The sequence below is a fragment of the Lepidochelys olivacea genome, assembly GCF_965140295.1.
Source record: "Lepidochelys olivacea isolate rLepOli2 genome assembly, chromosome: 1".
Classification (NCBI taxonomy): domain Eukaryota; kingdom Metazoa; phylum Chordata; order Testudines; family Cheloniidae; genus Lepidochelys; species Lepidochelys olivacea.
Window position 1 is genome coordinate 232,785,327 of NC_140411.1, and position 13,167 is coordinate 232,798,493.

Here is a 13,167-nt window from a genome sequence, read left to right on the forward strand (position 1 = left end):
TACAAGCCTGTTTACCAAAAAGGGCCTCATGTATAGTGAGCAAATATGCCAGCAGGGTTGAATGTTAACAAGGCTGTACAGAGCACTTTGAGTCAGTGGGCACTGGGCTCAGTCGGATTCTCAGAAGAATAAGGCCATCCTTTGTAAAATGGGATGGCTCTTGGTAATTTGCCCACTTTAAAGGGTGCTGCTGGAGCTGAACAAGAGATCCAACAAACTATGAGAACTATGAGCTGAATTGTAATGGAAAGAAAGAGCTGGAGAGTTCACCAGTCAAAAACGTCTGCAGCCTGTGCAAAACAGCTTTCCAAAACGCTGATGGAGAGGGGTCCTGGAAAAATCAAGAGCACTGCCTGAGTTTATAGCAATAGTGTTTGCTGCAACAGCAAATAGGAATGAAATGTGCTGAAAACAACAACTAAAAGAAACTCCCTATCTCCACTTGTTGATGCAGAAGGGTGGAATCTTAATGTTCATGCCAATTTTGAGCACATGGAATGTGTCACTGATCCCATAAATCTAATTCTTCGTTCCTTCTCTAGCCTCTAAGCAAATGTAATATCCTATTTCCGGTGCTGTAATCTTGTCAGTTTTTAGGAGCTAAGTAGAGAACTGGTTAGTAGCTCTACCATCTAAGTAGATGGAAAAATCAGACTATTGCAGGAAGTGGTATCAGTGATTCAATAGTTCTCTTCCTCCTGAGTCAATAATGAATCAGCGTTCTAGAATGTTAGTGGGCAGAATACTGCCGAAGAGTCATGCTTTGAAATAAAATTTAAACTGAGGTCATGACCACTTTTATTCGTTAAAGGTCCCTAGGCACTTTTTTCAATTTAGAGAAAGATGTTAGATTAATAGATTCCAAGGCCATGGTGATTATCTAATCTGACCTCCTGCATAGGGCCTTAGAACTTCCCCAAAATAATTCCCAGAGCTGAGGCAGAGCAGGAAATGGATGAAAGCCTCAAGGGAGCTTGGATAGCAGCACGGAATGACCCACCACCTCTCAGCTCTTCTAATAGGTCCAGGTTTGGTGTAGAAGGAGGGTCTTATACAAGGAAACCCTTTCTGGTGGGTACAAGGAGGACTGGCATCCTCAGAGACAGTTGGTAGTTCCAACTAAGTATTGGGGAAAGCTCTTGAGGTCCATGATAACCCTATTGGCCATGCTGGGGTGAATAGGACCAAAGACCGTTTGGGAAAGTCATTCCACTGGGAGGGAATGGGCAAGGATGTTTCTACCTATGTCCGCTCTTGTGAGATGTGCCAGAGGGTGGGAAAGCCCCAAGACCAGGTCAAGTTCTCTCTCCAGCCAGTCTCCATAATTGAGGTTCCCTTTCAGCGTGTAGCTGTGGATATTCTGGGTCCTTTCCCTAAGACGACACCCAGAGGAAAGCAGTACATACTGACCTTCATGGATTTTACCACCTGATGGCCGGAAGCAGTAGCTCTAAGCAACGCCAGGGCTAAAGGCATGAGCCAGGCATTGGCAGACATTTTTGCCAGAGTAGATTGGCCCTCCGATATCCTTATTGATTCGGGAACTAACTTCCTGGCGGGGACCATGAAACATCTTTGGAAAGCTCATGGGGTGAACCACTTGATTGCCACCCTTACCACCACCAAACGAATGGCCCAGTGGAGAAGTTTAATGGAACTTTGGGGGCCATGATATGTAAATTCAGAAATAAGCACTCCAATGATTGGAACCTAGTGTTGCAGCAGTTGCTCTTTACCTACAGGGTTGTACCACATCCCAGTTTGGGGTTTTCACCCTTTGGACTTGTTTATGGCCACGAAGTTAAGGGGCCATTACAGCTGGTGAAGCACCAATGGGAGGGGGTTACATCTTCTCCAAGAACTAACGTTTTGGACTTTGTAACCAAACTGCAAAACACCCTCAAAGACTCTCTAGGCCTTGCTTGAGAAAACCTACAGAGTACTCAACAAGAGCAAAAGGCCTGGTATGATAAACATGCCACAGGGCATTCTTTCAGAGTAGGTGACCAAATCATGGTCCTGAAAGTACTTGAGGCCAATAAGATGGAAGAGTCATGGGAGGGGCCGTTTATGGTCCAAGAGTGCCTGGGAGCTGTTAATTACCTCATAGCATTCCCAGACCATACCCTAAAACCTAAAGTAGACCATGTTAATTCTCTAAAGCCCTTTTATTCCCGAGAAATCAAGGTTCTCCAGTTTCCAGCCCAAGAGAGAGACAACGATGCTGAGTGGCCTGAAGGAGTCTACTATGGAAGGGAAAAGCAACGGTGGCGAAGAAGAGGTGAGCCTTTCCACAACCCTTGAGCGTAAACAACAGCAAATACAGGAGTTGTGCACCAGCTTCGCGCCAATGTTTTCAGCCACCCCAGAACAGGCAGAACGTGCATACCACTCTATTGACACAGGTGATGCTCGCCCAATGAGAGCCCAACTCTACTGAATGGCTCCTCAAGTCAAAACCACAATAGAAAGGGAGATTAAGGACATGTTACAGATGGCTGTAATCCACCCCTCAGAGTGCATGGGCCTCTCCAGTGGTTCTGGTTCCCAAACCAGATGGGGAAATCCGCTTTTGCATGGACTACTGTAAGATAAATGATGTAACTCGCCCAGAAAGCTATCCAATGCCATGTGCAGATGAGCTGTTAGAGAAACTGGGCTGTGCTCAATTCATCTACACCATAGACTTAACTAAGGGGTACTGGAAAGTGCCGCTAGATGACCCAGCCAAGGAAATGTCACCCTTCATCACCCACATAGGGCTGTATGTCAAAGAAGCAGGTCCAATCCTTCTTGGGCTTGGCTAAGTATTAGACTATTTGTACCACACTACAGCAAAATTGCCACCCCACTGACTGACCTAACCAGGAAAAAACAGCCAAATGTAGTTTAGTGGACTAAGTTAAGTTTGTTCAGTGTAAAATTGTCTTTTTTAAAAACCAGAAAAATATCATCATCTCTGGGATAAAATGAAATCTAATACAAGTGCGTTTTAATTTGTTAAAAGAATCCCATTGGGTCACATTTTACTGCTATAAATAAGTAAAAGTGGTACATAGTAATTCAACAGCTTTCTAGAACAGCATGAAAATTAAACAGACACCATATAGGTAGTCACGAGAGTCTACTAATGCTAAATTCTAACTAGGGGGTGAAATTATTTTCTTAAAAAAAAGCTTGTGAAATAATCCAAAATCTGGAGAAGTTCCAGATGTAAAATTTCCAAGGGCACTAGGACTATATACCCATAATTCCCTTGAGATATTGGCAGATTGGTTCATCCAGGCCAATGACATAATGCAAATAAGGAACAAAAAACAGACACAATGCAACACAGATCTCAACTGTTGGTTAAAAACTAAGACAAATAAACATCCCTTTCACACTGATATTAATTATAACATCAGTGTTTACTATATTTCTACAATAACATTACGTTTACAAACACTGTTTTATAGCAAGTCACAGCCATCAAGTAGCGCATATTTATAGATGGTTATTTTTAAATCCTTTCCAGAGACCCTCTTAAAATTACTTTAACAACATCTATTACCCTTAATGCTAAACAGGAGTTTTTAATATATTGATGGGGATCTAAAGGAAAAAATCTTTCCTTGCCTTTGAGCCCCTCCCCATTTTCCGTAGGAAGTTACTTTATTGTGACAAGACACACTGCCTTCCCCCAAGTTACCTGTCAATCAGAGCTAGACATACAGATTAAATAAGTGGATGACCCATGCGAGTATGGCAAAGAAATTGGAATGTGGCATGTCCTGTTAAAATACAAAACTAATCAATCATATACCAAGTTATAGATCACAAGGACTACACATTAAACCCTTATGAGGATAGTTATTTCGTTCTAAAAAGGTACAAATTAAGATGTCCAATAAATGCTGAAGTTCTAGGCCACCTCATTCTCAGCCAGTCTCTCAGGCTGTATACTTTATTTTTGTTCACAAGGCAGCATTCATTAAGTGTAAAAACCTCTACATTTTCATGCTGGTTTTTCCTTACCAGTTACATTGATTGCTGTTCCTATTTGGGCACAAGAGATAAGGCACCTTTCACAGCCGGTAAAGACATTTATAGACATCAAAGCAAATGTATCTCTTACAAATTATTTAGATCCAAACAGCAGATAAACCATGTACCAGTAGGAGAAGTTAAACAGCCTGTCAGTTTGCCTGAGTGATAGGAGATGAGATGCTGATTGGCTCTGGGAGGGTCAGATTTCTCCAGGAGAGCCAAACTATATGACAGTTCAATTTTTTTTTAAAAATTAGGGATGTGGTTGGAGTGTGGGAGAGAGAGTGTGGAAGCAGATGCTTGGCATAAGCAGACTGGAGAAAAATCAGGCAGGATTGTTATGCATAAAAGAGAAGATTCATTACAAAGTGTGTTTTTTTTCTTTTTAAATATGCATTGACTGATGTTAGGGCTTTAATAATGCAGTCAGGAAGGCTGAAACGTTGGTACAGAGTATCAGTAAATGTGGAGTAGGAGATAGACAAAAAAAGTGCAACTAAAGGAAAACTTAATGTCAGTCCAAAGAGATAGCTGGTGGGAAAGTTTCCCTAAGGAAGGGAGATGGTAGCTGATTCTAAAGAACAAGACTGGCTAGGAAAAGCACTGGAATCCCATTCAAAGGGCCATGAAGGGTTTTTGCCAAGATTTTACAAAAAGGAAGAAAGGTCAAAGGGGATCCATCAAAATGGCTGATTAGTGAAAGGGATATTTGTTTAGGTTACCCTAGATTATGCGAAAGGGCAGGGGTTCAGGAGAGGCTCTCACAGCAGGGAATGGGAGAGCTGTATCATGAAAGTTTGGAGGAGCTACCACTATACAGGAAGTTGAGCAAATCTCTGCTGCAGAAGTTCCAAAAAGGGGAGTTGCTACAGATTTTGTGGGGCAGAGGGAGATATAGAGTGTAATAGGCTAGGAAAACCAGAGAGCCATGAGAGGCAATAGAGTGAGCCTCAGATGGAAGTATTAGACATCTAATAGACCTAGTAGTCTTGTTTAAGCATATATTAAGTAATGAACCTTAAAACATGGGAGTATTATATGTTGAATTATATACCAGTTATGATACTGCTCTTAATGTACAACTTCTACCAACAAATGACCCACTGAAAAGTAAAAAACTACCTCCAAGAGTGAGCTCTCTTCATGAGCCAGTATGCACATATTTCAGAATGGTTGCCTTCATCCCCATTTCTAATTATACATTTGAGTAACTGCTTACTCATATATACATGCAAATGAAACAAACACAGAATTCAACATATATATTTTATACTAACACACTATATATTGTTTAATGGAAAACACCTGTGTACTAATTAAGGGTTATGTGTTAACCTGAAACCATGGGTGGACACATTATGTAAGCTTTTGACCATTGGCAACTGTGCTTATCTTCTCTTGCTGCTAGATCTATCCAGGGGTTTGGGACTGCCTACCCAGTCATTTCCCTCTGCCCATAGAAAATCCATATAAATCATTGTAATCAATTGTTTGGCAGTGTCTCTGAGCCTAATAAGCGAGGTGACACTCCGTCAGTGCTGTATGTAATAAACCCACGTGCTTGATTCTACACTGTGTCCATATTTGTTCCTTCACTTATATTTCACCTTTATATCCTAAATATACCTGGCTACAGGAGTCCTGTAGCCAAGGATAAAAGATGTCAGGTATATTTAGGATATGAAGATGAAAATATAAGTATTAATAAATATAACATAGGGCCTATTGGCCTCAGGCCTATAAAATATTCACTTTAATCAAAGTAGACCTTAGGACTTCAGGTAAGTTAACAAAGTAAATAATAAACCTGCTGAGCTTGTGTCTATGTTTGTGATATACTGATGTTCTGAAAATAACTACTGAGTTTGGATAATAGTGTCTATGAGAGATCAGTATAACATCACAAGATGACTATTGGTAGCCAAGGCGACGTTACTGACTTCCTTAAAGTCATCGCCTGTTCCTATGGTGACAAGGTGACAAATGTTAATGAGTACAAGGGGAACTAATGAGTTAGCTTATGAAAAATGGGGCACCCCAAACAAAGTGGGGTGTGAAAGTTTAAATAAGGAAAAAGAGTTAAAACCTTCATAAATATGTATGAACCCCAGTGGGTGTCAGCATAACACAGTATAAAAATCTGTATCCTGGCCTGCATGCCTTGGTGGGGGTTGGGAGATGCCAGGATGACAACCACTGGTGGTGAGGACGATGGCGAGGATGAACACTAGCACGGTGTGAGTAATGCAAATGTTACATATTCTGTGTTGGTGTGTCTCTCTCGCCTTTACCAGATTGCAGTGTGTGTACTGTTTAGATGGATAATAAAAGTAATAATTATACAAAAGGAGCACTATGCAGTCTCTGTTGTGCACTATGTGGTCCCCCTTCTATTTATCACCTCTCTACAGTAGTAGTAATTTTGGGAGCTGAACTCTCACAGATTAAAGTAGGTGTGAATCCTCACCTTGGAGTGGGTAATTGGTTAAAATAACCCACAACTATAGATAAGACTACACTCCACATCACTTATTTCTCATCCACTGGTAAGCCAGCCTGCCAGGCCTCAAATATCGGCTACGGCTTGGCAGAGGGGCAACATTGGTGTCAAAATGGGACGCTGGTACCAGAAGGAGTAGAAACAAAATCATTAAATAGAAAAGACTGATAATGTTGCAACAAATTGGTTTATTCTAGGCATTTACTGGGAAGAAATGAATTAGTTGGTGAAATATATACTGGTTTTGTATTTTCCCCAACAGCTCATGCATACCTGCAGGTTTGTTTTTTTCCCTTCTTCTAACAATCAGTTCAGTTACTGTTTAAATATCAGTTTGTTCTTCTGTTAATATTTGGTCGAGTGTAAATATCACTGTACAGCCTCCCATTGCCAAAATTCCATGTTCTCCCATCTCCTGAAAAGGCTAAGTGCAGGAGGTAACTGATTTTCATTCTACATCTGAAATGTATTTATGGTACAATAAATCTGCATCCTGAGTTGCACACCAATTTTTAATGCTTTCATACACAATTCAAGCACAAAACTTCATTTTATTTATGCAAATTTATACAAAGAATGAAAAGTGGCCTCCTCTCCAAAGCTCCAGATGCCCCTGACATAAATTACAAACAAACTGCCTACAGAACACAAACTCCCCTCCTACTTATTAACAAATATAGTCTATCACAATAATAGAAAGCTGACTTTATAGACTCATGCGGGATTTTCAGAATAAATTCTTGTGAAGTGATGCCTTGAATTTTGTACCTTATGGGGACCCATCACAATAATAAAAAAAAAAAAATTATGTCCAGCTTCTATTTTGTATGTCAAATTACAGCTACTGAGTCAAGCACCAACCCTAACTATCAGTGTGAATCATCAACACTAGGGCACCAATACCTCTTATCAAAACCTATGTGCACTGATGCTAAGGCTTATTAATAGGGATATAAATAAAACTGCAATGTACCACAGTGTCTCAGTTTATCTGAAAATGTACATCTGCTCTGGAAAAAGCTGTCAGAAATCAGCTTCAAGACAATCCATCAATTTACTGTAAATGAAGACAATGGTAGAGACTGTCAAGGAAGGTCAAAACAAGTATTAATTGAAATTCTTCCTGTTAACTGCGCCATCAGTCTAGTTTAACACTCAAAAGGAAAAAACGGCCAATTTTTACCTAAAAATGTAGTGGCTCTGATGCTGATCCATCACTTCGGACTGATGGCTAACCTGCGGCCACAGCCAGAATGATATTTATTTTAGCTCCACTTGAGCACTAACCCCTGAAAAGGGCTTATTCAAAACCTCACAAAAAAGGTTTTGAGTGGGGAGAGGTATGGGGAAAGTCCAATCCATCAACACCACATTCTGTCCTTAGAGAACACTTCTTTTGTAAATCCAGTTTTGCAGCAACCACCACCAACAGCTTTGTGTCCTCAAATCAAATCACTTCCTGACAGGATCTTTATAACAATAAATCCACCAATCAAGCTATAGCTGGGAAAGAAAGATCACTTGCTATACCAATTTCCAGAGAGCTAGACATCTTGCGACAAAAAGGATTCTGGTAAGAAAAAAGAAGTCCAAGCAAAAACGCTGAAATTGTATCTGCTCTCGCACACTAACCTTCTAGGCTCCTAACTCCCAGTGCTTCCTGGTATGGGGCCAGGCACAGACGGGAATTACTACACAACCCACATAGTATGCATATACTACCAACAAAGTAGGAAGGCCAGAGGGAAAAACAGATATCAAGATCAACTTACTTCTCTGTAATACTATGCAACCTCTGAGAAAACATACATAAGTGAGGATCTTATGATGGAATCCAGCAATCAATCGACACGAGCGTAGTTTTACAAAGGACGCACCTAAGCTTTAGACTACAAAAAGGACAGAAGCAGTGGACTGGTTCAGTAGGCTGGGATATCTAATTTGATTTAGATCTCTAGGCTAATAAAAGCAAGAATGGGAAGAGTAATCATTCTATCCATGAAGAAGGAAGAAATAAAAACCCATTTTTTTGTGTATTTTATATATACTGTATATAATATACACACACCCCACCCCCACACCCAACAGAGAGAGCCACAGAGGATGCAGTTGCCTACTAAGTATCCTATAGCCTGAGAGGAAAAACAAAATAATCCACTAAAAGTATGGCTGCCCCTTGGCCGTGAGGTTCAGCATGTAAACCCATCAGTCTAGTTTGGAAGATATGCAGTCAGAAGTGCCACTTTTCTTCAAAGTAGCATCAGTTGTGGTATGTGTTAGGTGCTCCTCTATAAGAAATGCAATAAAGAACACAGATATCACTTCCAAGAGGCAAAATACTTTTGGTGCTGTGCAGCTATTTCAAAAACAAAGCATTTCCCAATCCTCCCTGCTAGTTGCTCAAAGGATCTTAGCAGAGCAATACACGTTCAGTAGAACTTAGCCCTCATTATGACCAAACTTCTGAAGTGTAATCACTTTACACGGCATAGAAATAGTTAAGCTACAATATAACCTTAACAGATTACATAAACAGGAATTGAAAAAAGCTCTCATCAGTGGAGACCAGGAAGTTTCTTTTGGTAAGCCAATAATTTAAACTTTTAAAGAATTAAAAAGAGTAAGATCTTATTTCAAACAATTCAGTTTCTAGCTCTCATAGCTGTCACTTTCTCAACATAAGGAGAAGGAAACTAGTCCAGTGCCTATGATGCTGCCCTTTGCTTTGCCAAGCTAGAGTAGGGTGAAATTAACAGGACTCTGATCAGTTTCAACTTTGCTATTCAGAACCCAGTAGCAAAACCTTCAAGAATCACGTCAGTTTCATGCTGCTGATGCTGGGAAAAGCTACCAGTGACACTGTATTTATTCATGGAGGAGACACTTTCTGGGTGGGTGTGTGGGGAATGGAAATACAGTAGTGCATTCACAGCAACCAAGAGGCTCGGGGCAGTGGAGCAAGAAAGAAGAGGGGAGACAAAAAAAGAAAGTTTCTCTCTTGTAGCATCTTCTCAGTCTGAATCCTTCCTGCACTATCAAACTTTGCTTAGGGCATGAACAAGGTTCCACCACCACTGAGTATTCCGTGCTGCTGTTTGCAGGTCCTCTGTGTCGCTAAGATCCATAAGAGTTCTCTCTCTCTCAGTACTGTTCAATGGAGTGATTCTTTCAGTTGGCCCTTTTCATATGTTCCTTCAGCTGCCAAATAGCATGCCTGTCAAGGTGGGTGAGGTAATATCTTTTAATTGGACCAACTTCTGTTGGTGAGAGAGACGAGCTTTTGAGATACACAGAGTTCTTCTTTAGCTCGAAATCTTGTCTGTCTCACCCACAGAAGTTGGTCCAATAAAAGATATCACCTCACCCACCTTGTCTCAGTAATATCCTGGGACCAACATGGCTACAACACCACTACAAACAAATGGCATGGATGTCATGGCAAATACTCTGGCGTCATTCCACACACATCTCAGATATTTTCACCTTCTTTGCTGGATAACTTTGGAGATAAGGAGTTGTTGAACTTTCTGATAAGCCTTGGCATTTGTTATAAATTCATTCCTGTTGACCTAGAGACATTAGCTTCCAAAGGCGTTTAGACATCTGTCTATACCTCTCATGGATTTTTAGCTTTCACATCCATATGTGAACATGGAAATAACATTTCAGATGAACATTTGTAGTTTGGTCTTTACGTAGTAGATTTTTTTATAACAATCTTAAGTTGGTGAATGTAGCAGCTGCCTTGCCAACTTGTGACATTATTTCCTTCTGGATATCTCCACTGGCTTGCACATCACTGCAAAATGCATCAGAATCAACCAACCAGACACCTAGCTACAAACTAATGTTAGCTAACATATGGCAAGAACACACTTTTTCCCCTTACTGAAGGCAAGATGCAAAATAGAGGCCCCCAAACAAGGTTCATCGACAACATCCTGAAATCGCAGCAACATCCCATTTCCCAGAAGAGGCGGAGCACTGGCCTTCTCAGCAGGATGCCATCTTTGGGCAAAGCTTGTGCCTCCTCCTCTCCATTTCATCATTCACATCCACAAGAACACTGCAGGAGACAATAGGACGGAGAAAAGATGTGCACACATATACTAATGTGATACTTTCAACTGCTTCCATGACAGGAGGTAGGAATTTGGACCATATGAGATATTATTCTTCGTATGTGTGCTCATCTTTTCTCCCTCCTATTTCCTCTTCTTCCGTTCTTGTTATTTGCTACTAAATGGCAGCCCAATAGCTATATCATGAAGTCAAGGGCTAAATTTTTACAGTTTCAAATGAAAGCAGGACTGGGTTTATAGTAACTCTTTCTGACCTTAAAAATCACCCTTTATTCACTCTGTAGTTGTTCTATAGTTTACAGGATAATGGCCAAAATTATGTGTCTGACTATTGAAACTGAATTAATCCCTTGTTAAGGGCAGTTCAAATTGAACAAGGAGCAGTTTTTGACACTGAAAGAGACCTTTTGGAAAACTGAGGTTTGAAAGAAATTTTAGAAACAGTTGACTTTTGAGAAACGTTTTTTGTATAAATACAGGAAAGCAGGATTCTTGATGACAAGTAGGAACTTTTAAATGAAAGCCCTTTTTGTCTTTGTTGAAGTTAAGCAGCAATTAACCACAGAGGGAAAAATATAGGCGCAGGAATTGCAGAAGACCAAGTCATTATCTCTAAGGAGACACTGTCTATACAGGGTCAGAGCTTTAGTCAGTTGTATAGGAGAATGGAAGTTGCATGATGTTAGGCTGAATGTCTGTCAAGCTAATGACAATTCTGGAAGACCATAGTAATCAAGTGACATCTAAGGTTGCTCATTATTAGACTCTAGGTCATCCAATAGAAGAAAAACCATCACATCTTCGTACAGCCATAAGTCTACAAACGTCGTGGGTTGGTGGTGCTGGAAGGGTATGTTTGGTTTTGGGCAGGATAGCAAGGGAAAGATTGAGTGGGACAGGTTGGGGAGACTTTCCTATCCAGGTTATTTGGTACTAATCATCCCCACATTATTAGTAGTGATCAAAAAAGTGATCATATAATAGCTGTATTAGCTTATTGTGAGAACAGTGTTATCTCTGCCTAGTTTCCATTGCCTGGGAGAGAGGGTCGCAGGGGGAAGCTTCTGTATTACAAAACCATATCAACAAAAGGGTGGGGATCTGAATTGCTATGGAGAAGGAATTATATCCTCTTACCGATGTGGAGATGGTTGTTCCAGGTTAGGAACGAGGTACATTGTTAGAGCAAGATAGGGAAGCTCAACCTGCTGCTGCCTTTGCTGGACCTAGTCTGTGGATGTATTCATATTCTAAGGTAGCCAATCCAGCACGTAACAAGATTACTAAATTAACTTAAAATTTCTAAATAGGTTTTGTTATACTTGCTGCACACCAATGATTGAAGGATCATCAACATTACATGAATAACCTATGTGTTTTAATTCCATTTTTTAATCAGCCCAGCCATTTCTAATGTGCCCATTACCATGGTATTTGAAATCTTAAATGCAAAGTATCTAAAAATTCCTGTTTATGTTATTACTCTTTCTAGTTCATCATTTTGGCTAGAACAGCTTAATGTATCTATACAGTGAATAAATATTTAATAATGGACTCTTCAGTATAGTAGAGAAAGGTATAATACACTCCAGTGGCTCAAGGTCGAAACTAGACAAATTCATACTGGAAACAAGGCAGACGTTTTAACAGTGAGAGTAATTAACTATTGGAACAACTTACCAAGGGCTGTGGTGGAGTCTCCATCACAGACAACTTTTAAATCAAGATTGGATGTTTTTTTTAAAAAAAGATATGGTGTAAGAATTTTAGAGAAGTTATATGGCCTGCGTTATACAGGAGGAGGTTAGATTATATGATCACAGTGGTCCTATATTTGGCCATGGAATTTATGAATGTCCAGAGCTTCCAAATCAGGAACTTTAACATTTACTGGAATGAGTGGAGTGACAGGTTTTTAATTCACATCTCTGTATTAGGCAGGGGAGACATGACATCTTACTTTCTAGTCACTACTAATATTTCGATGCAACTGTCTTAGGAAGGAAAGAAACTGGACCACAATTGGCATTTCCAAGTCCAATACTCATTACAGTTAGTCTTCCATATAGGATGTTTATACAGGCTTCTCCAGCCTCTATTTCAGCATACTTAAAACATGTTGAACACTGGAAAGACCATGTCAGACGTATTGAAAGGAAGAGTTAAGCAAAATCTACTTGATGTAAAAGACCGCCATCGCCGTTACAATTTTATACAAATTTTTTTTTGGGGGGGAAGTATGTGTGAAAGGCACCTGCTTCCATTGGGTCAAATAGCAGTGGACTTACATTAAGGTAATACAGCTCTAATTATTGTTGAGACCAGAGGGGAAAACTCTTTGGTAAATATGGATTAGAAAATAAACTTTAAATTTTAAATGGAATGAACTCGAAACAAAAGACTAATCAGTTAAACGTGGGATTTTTATTTATTTATATTTGTTAGGTTGTTTAAACAAGCATTCTAAAAGAACCACACAAATAAACCAAGACGACTATAGTATAATTAGGGAGCTCAGCATAGATAGAAACTTCATTTTCCTATATTTGTATTCTT

At 40.0% G+C, this 13,167-nt stretch overlaps 1 protein-coding gene across 5 annotated transcripts in view; it reads right to left on the bottom strand.

The window, feature by feature from the left end:
• Positions 1–13,167, bottom strand: part of RASSF8 (Ras association domain family member 8) — a gene marked incomplete at its 5' end in the record, with an annotated part of 121,820 nt that overhangs the window by 51,590 nt on the left and 57,063 nt on the right. The gene's annotated exons all lie outside the window — the stretch shown is intronic.